Source organism: Rhinichthys klamathensis, unplaced genomic scaffold, assembly GCF_029890125.1.
Source record: "Rhinichthys klamathensis goyatoka isolate OS25496 unplaced genomic scaffold, OSU_Roscu_1.1 h1tg000232l_1, whole genome shotgun sequence".
Lineage (NCBI taxonomy): Eukaryota > Metazoa > Chordata > Actinopteri > Cypriniformes > Leuciscidae > Rhinichthys > Rhinichthys klamathensis.
Genome location: NW_026606756.1, coordinates 1114475 through 1121503, shown reverse-complemented (window position 1 = coordinate 1121503; position 7029 = coordinate 1114475).

Here is a 7029-nt window from a genome sequence, read left to right as displayed (position 1 = left end):
AAGAACAAAAAACTAAAAGCTGATTCTTGTGAGAGCTCTGTTCCTGCTTTTATTAAACCTGATAAGGAGAACTGGCTATCATTTACTATACTGCTTGTAAAGACAGAGGTCAGATGAAGCAAACTGTCTCTGCAAACCTACACAGAGACTACATGCATGGGTAAGTGTGTGTGTGTGTGTGTGTGTGTGTGTGTGTGTGTGTGTGTGTGTGTGTGTGTGTGTGTGTGTGTGTGTGTGTGTGTGTGTGTGTGTGTGTGTGTGTGTGTGTGTGTGTGTGTGTGTGTGTGTGTGTGTGTTGTGGGGGATCAGTATTGATCCTCTGACTTCACTCCCAAATGTTGCATCGATCAGCCATCTGATTGAAGTTCTCTCCATGCAGTGCAGCACACACACTAATGACCGAGTCACATGTTGCTCACCAACACACATTTAAACAAAGAACAAGCGGGCATGCAATGAGGGAGTGCATTGTTCTATTCTGTTAGATTATTTTGGATTTGACAGAATCCACACTTTTTCTTACATCGTGTTCTCTGTGGTAAATCTCACAGATGTTTTTTTTTTCTTGGTATACTTATATAAGGATTGAATTCGATCAATAAATCAAAACGTTTGCTACTGAAAAATTAATTTGTCTAAATGATCCCCATTTTAATTCCCTGTCAAAAATTTATTCAGTAATATCAAAACACTGCGAATATTTCAAGAGCAACTGACATGGACAAAGAACTAAAACATCAGTTTCTGCCTACTGTATATAAACCTAATAAATAATAGACTTAATAATTATCTAAATAATGAACCTAATACAATTTTCTTTGATTTTCCATGCTTTGACCAAAATGGTCTTTCATTTATGTTTAATTGTTTCAGCATTATTAAAGCATGGTGTCCCTTCCATTCAGTCTATTTGGGCACATTAATTATGGTCACAGTTGCAACAGCTGTTTATTTAAATCACTGGGGCACATTTTTTACCTCTCTACCATAGTGACGGTTGAATAGTCTTTTATAAGTGTTCTTGTTGTGTATTATAAAGAGTAAAGCATTCTGTTGTAGTGTACTGAATGGCAGTGACTGGTGACTTTTTTTTTTTTTTTTACTCATTAACCCCCTCTGTTGGCAAATATTACGTACACCTGAAAGGACGCTTTATTGCGTAAAACTGAACGGAGGACGCTTTAACTAGTAACAGGGGTTAATTACATTTATTTGACAAGTTTTTTCATTAAGATATATTAATTTGAACATCACATATGACAATATTATTAAATTTGGTAGGTGTTTTGGATGTGTAGCATGGTGTAATACTTTCATTGTATTCTTTAAAGTACTATAAAAAAATCATTGTATATTAAATTAAATTACAGTAATAGCTTTATTCACCAAGATCTGCTTTTTATTTTGTATTGTGCTAGTACTTTGTGTAGTCAGGCCTTGATGTGCCTTTTCTGGTCTTCTCATAAACTTAAGGGTCAAAGACAACCAGTGGCTTGTAACTCCTCCTGTTGCACACTTAATTAGTTTTTCAACACAGAGTGTAGGACACATTGCAAAGACAACCTTGTTCTGTTCGCAAACTTAAGTGGATCTAAGGAGTCGAGGAGGATTCTGTTCATGTTGCATCATAGCCAGTGGTTCAGGTGTGTACAGAATGTGCAATTGCATTTACAATCTTAGACGATTCCTGATGCACAAACATTTACCAGGTCACTAAGATAAGATTCGTGCTGTAGGCCTTATGAGTAAATGGCAGAAAAATAATACAAGAAACCTCTAGAATTTGTGAATCCATTGTTGATATGGTTGAACTGCTTGATTAGAGCACTAGTTTCCTAAAAATGATGGAAAATCCCAACACAGATTGATAATATTGGCCTATGGGAGAACAACACATGCTGTGTAATATAGTCAAACCATCATGTAATATTCAAAATACCTGACATATTATTCATTTAAATATTCCAGGAGAGAGAACAGTGTATGGTGTTTATGATTCACATTTTAGCCTTATTTCTTTTTAAACAGAATAGTCCAACAGAGGGCAGCATGCATCAGTTGAAAATAGTGTTTCAAGATCAGAGGCTTTGTTCAGGACACTGTTTTTCATTAACTTTGTACTGTACTTATTTGAAGTCTACATTAAAAGCAATGGTTTCGAGACATTCCAGTTTTTTTTTTTTTTTTTTTTTGATCAGTCAGTTTGCTCTCTATATCAGATTCAACAAAATGTGTCCATCTGGGATGAAAATGAGAACTAAGCTAAATAGTTCAGATATATATTATATATATATATATATATATATATATATATATATATATATATATATATATATATATATTACTATAATATTATTCCTAAACAGCTCAATCTGATGAAAAAAAACAACAAATAAATACTGTCATTGTCACTGTCAAATCACTGTTCTACATCAGGTTTTGATTATAAAATCACCATTGTTACTATTATTTATAAATTATATTTTCCATAGGAGAATAAAAACTAATGTGCACAGAAATTAAACAAATCAAAACTTATTTAATAAATTTTATTTCGGACTTCATACCTATGCATGCTTTTGTTTATCCAGTGATTTTGAAACAATGCATATTTGCACATTACAAGCAGAAAACACATTACCAAAACACCAATCCTTGAAAAGAAAACTAGTTTTGAACCGGATTTGTGTGAGAGTAGAAAGTTTTCTTTCTTCTTAACTGTCTTTACGAGAACACAGTATCAAAAACCACATCGTCCCCCCTCCTACACAATCCACGGATACCGTGTTCTCTATCTTCCTCCCACAAAGGTCATCAGAGACGAAGAAAAACACAGGTATTCTGAATAGTAAACAATGAGTTTGGCAGGATCATTTCAACAGTGTGAGCATGTGTTCAGGCCATTGCCCTTCACGCTAATATAAAATGGTTATGTCTGTGTTCATCTCTGAAATTTTAATTAACAATGAAATAAATCAGTCAGATGAATCATGATATGTAGCGTTATTCATTCTCATTGAGGCTTCCTTGAAAATAAAACAACTATCCAGGACTGGGTCCCTTTATTGTTTTGTTTTTTTTTTCTGTTATTCTCATACAAACTTTCAGAATTGTGCTGTTTACAAAAATGTGAGTAGGTTTGTACAGTTTTTGCAAAAGAAAATCGACATTCTGGTTGATTTAGTTTAGCTTGAAGTTCATAATTACATTAAAAGAAAGAAAGTCTTTAGTTAATGCTTTGTATTTATCACCTGAGACCAGGTTAAGAGCAAAGTGGCTCTGCAACTGATTCTGCAACTGCAGCCTGCTAATAACTGCCTAACAGATCAAACATGTTGAGTATTCAATGAAAGTTCTGCATTTAATGTGTAGATTAGTTGACATCAAGTAAATAAAGACCACAGGAAATGTGAAATGTGAACATGGTTGTTGATATGGTTTATACGCCCACATGCGTCAAAGAAAACATTCTTGTTTGGCGGTGTGAATTCCCTGTCACTGATATAAAACTGCTTTGTCCACACTTTTATATTTTGTACTTTTTTTCCTTTTCTCGATATTGTCTGATATTGTGCTTTTCTTTTAGCCGTAACACAGCACCCTGCTGACTACAGTGCAAAATACAACTAGATCAAGTTATGAGAAGAAAACAAATGATCAACAAATGATGATGTTTATCATTTTGTGTGCGTGTGTGTATTTACACAAAAGTATATCTAACAGGAAAATTAAGTATATATATATATATATATATATATATATATATATATATAAAATGTACAATATATCAAATATAAAAAATCTCTTGTATGAGACAGTGCTCCTCCTGAATGTACTTCAACATTAACTTCATGCCACTTTAGAAGATTTCAATGACTCAAACAAAAAAAGTCATCATAGGATAATGAGGTAAACAAACACTCCACGAAGTTGAGTAATCTGGTTAAGTATTTTTGCTGATGACTTGTGGCATAACACTTTTCCTGTGTTGCATTAAATTAGGTTGCTATGAGGACTGAAGTTTGCACTGTGCATTATTTTGTGAGTATGTTTCCATGGGAGAGAAATGTGCACATTAATTCAAGTTTGTGTGTGTGATGAAAGATTAAAGTTAGTTGTGTGTGTGTGTGTGTGTGTGTGTGTGTGTGTGTGTGTGTGTGTGTGTGTGTGTGTGTGTGTGTGTGTGTGTGTGTGTGTGTGTGTGTGTGTAGATGTTAAGGCATATTTTATTTACATAAATTATAATGTCATCACTCTAATTTAAAGATTATGAAAATAATGCTATCTCTGTATGTGGTGGTAACCAAACAGTGTACATGAGTATTGAAATTAAATTCTTTAACAAAACCCAAATCTTAAAGAATATATACTGGCATATAGTTGGGTATAAATGTCTGACACCACGTTGATAATCTGGGGTTTAAAATGAATTTAAATGTGGAAATAAACTGATTTCTAATTATTTTGAGAAAATTTAAACAATGAGCTTTATGATGTAAAAAAAAAAGGAAATATTTGATTTCTGCAATATTTAGATAAAAAATGTGTGACATTGGACATGTTAACTCTAAATAAATAGCCAAATGTTCTGGTTTTCAGTGATGCACAACATGTTCTTTGGTACAGCTCACATGATCATCAAGTTTTTCATAAACTTGTGCAGTTCATGCAGCTTGAGATCTGCTGTCATTAAAACAAGGGAGAACAAATACTGAAAAATTCAACTTTTGACTCAATTTGTAATGCTGATATTATAATTTGCAAAAGATATATGGTTTATTTAAAGGGGACATATGCCCCTTTTACAAGACGTAATATAAGTCCCAGGTATCCCATGTGTCTGTGACGTTTCAGATTAAAATACCCCACAGATCATTTTTGAGTGTTTTCGTGCATGTATCTTTAAATGCAAATGAGCTGCTGGTCACCACCCAGCTTTCCAGAAGAGGGCGGAGCCTGTACAGCTTTGTGCCTGGCATACTCTGCCAAAAATTAAAATATCGGTTTGGTTTTGATTCTTTTTTATCATCGTGAAAGTTTTTGTTATCTGCGTTTTTAAGCCATATAAGTCTAAACTTCTGATATATGGTTTTCTGAGCGCACATATCCGAAGCACGTGCACATAAAGCTGACTGTCAGACGGTGAGTATCCTGTGAGTATTAAACTAAGTGCATGCTATATGTGCTTTTAATATGAATCAAACAACGGGAGAAAAAAACAGAAAATCATTCACTGCTTCTTGATAACTTTTGTAGCTTTAATAAGATTTACATTTCTTACTTGAATGCTGGTGTTAAATGTTCTGGCGAGAAGATAAAAATGGTTGACTGTGTACAGCTCACTCAGGTGAGGAGCTAAGCTATATAGTCTGTCAGCAGTGTGGGCAGGGCCTGTGCAATGTGAAGTCACACTGCTAGAATCTGCAAACAGCTTGTTCTGAGACACTGCTTATGATTTATGGGGATTAAAAAAAGGAGTGGGTGGATTTTTACCTAATGGTAAAAATCCACCCACTCTTTTTTTAAGGGTGGTTGTGTACACACACTGCCGACACACATTTATATTCAAAATGAATAGAATACATACAGTCAGGGCCGTAGCTAGAGGATTCGGGGCCCCCTGAAAAAATATTGATGTGGGCCCCCACCACTCTCCACCAATATCATATACTGTACAATAGATGAACATGGAGGCCCACATAACAGAAGATGGTGATGTTGTTGCAAAACCTTTATTTTAAAAGTTAAATGTTTATATAAAAATTACAACTAATAAAAACTAACAAAAAAGCAAGAAATTGTTAAATAATAATAAAACCAATTTTTAAAAAGTAATAATTTTTTTTCCCCATCAGTCTGTTATAATTCATAAATCAAAAAGTAAACATTTAGAAATTGACAAGAATGCAGTCTAATTTAAAAAAAAAACATTCATTGTCTTATTTTTTAATAAAGATAATATGGAACTGGTAATATTATTAAATAAAACGAATACATTTATTCATCCAAGTGCAGTGTGTTGTATTCGTATTTTCTCGATGTTTTAAATATCATCAGCCGGCAGGTCAGATGCATAATGCAATGCGTCGTGACTCGTGTAATTTTTTTAAAACTCTAGTTACAATAGTGTAAAAAGACAGGAATTTAGACCACGTAATCATTCGGTCGATTGCGGCGACCACCGATAATAAAAAATGACTGTACACGGCAGACTGTAGACGGAAGTTTTCTAATTCCCAGCGAAATAACAATATATAACCGGTCTTTAAAAACGCCTTGATCGACTGGGATACAACCACTCTCCTTGCCTCCCTCTCCGTCTTTTACTGGCATTTCTGGTACCTGATTTATGTTTTCTTTTCCCTGACATTTTTCAGTCAGTTAGTCTCCTGCTCTTCCACCAAGTTCATCGTTAACTTCAGGCTGCCGCCTCAACTATGATTGGTTCTGTTCACGAGCTGGGGTGGGACTTACAATTTTATTGGGTCCATCTGATGTTTGTCACTGATTCTGACTGAATAATTAATAAATACTTTAGGTCGGACTAAACCATTTTTATGGAGGTAAGAGAAGCAGATATTTGGAAAAATATTTACCCAAATTGCACGTTTTTGTGGTTTTCATTTACATCTCAGGCATACAACTAATATAAATATTAGAATTATTCATACTACAGGGGCCTAAATAGTATAACTGCTGGATTTTGTGGGGCCCCCTGGGCAGCGGGGGCCCCTATAATTGTCACCACCTTTCACCCCACTAGCGACGGCCCTGCATACAGTGGAATACAAAAATCGGAGACCATGAAAATCTGGAATTCAAAATCTAATATAAACCTGGCAAAAACAAAGTAATAAAATTTAGAAATTATGTAGGCCTAATTGATGAAACTTTATGGTGTAAAATAAGTAAGCAATTAGGTACGAGATGCTTTGCTGTATTGTGAATAAGGCACGGATGAAGGGCGTTAGGCACGACGCAAAGCAGAATTAAAGGTGCCCTATGTAAAAATTGAGGTAAAATTATCCA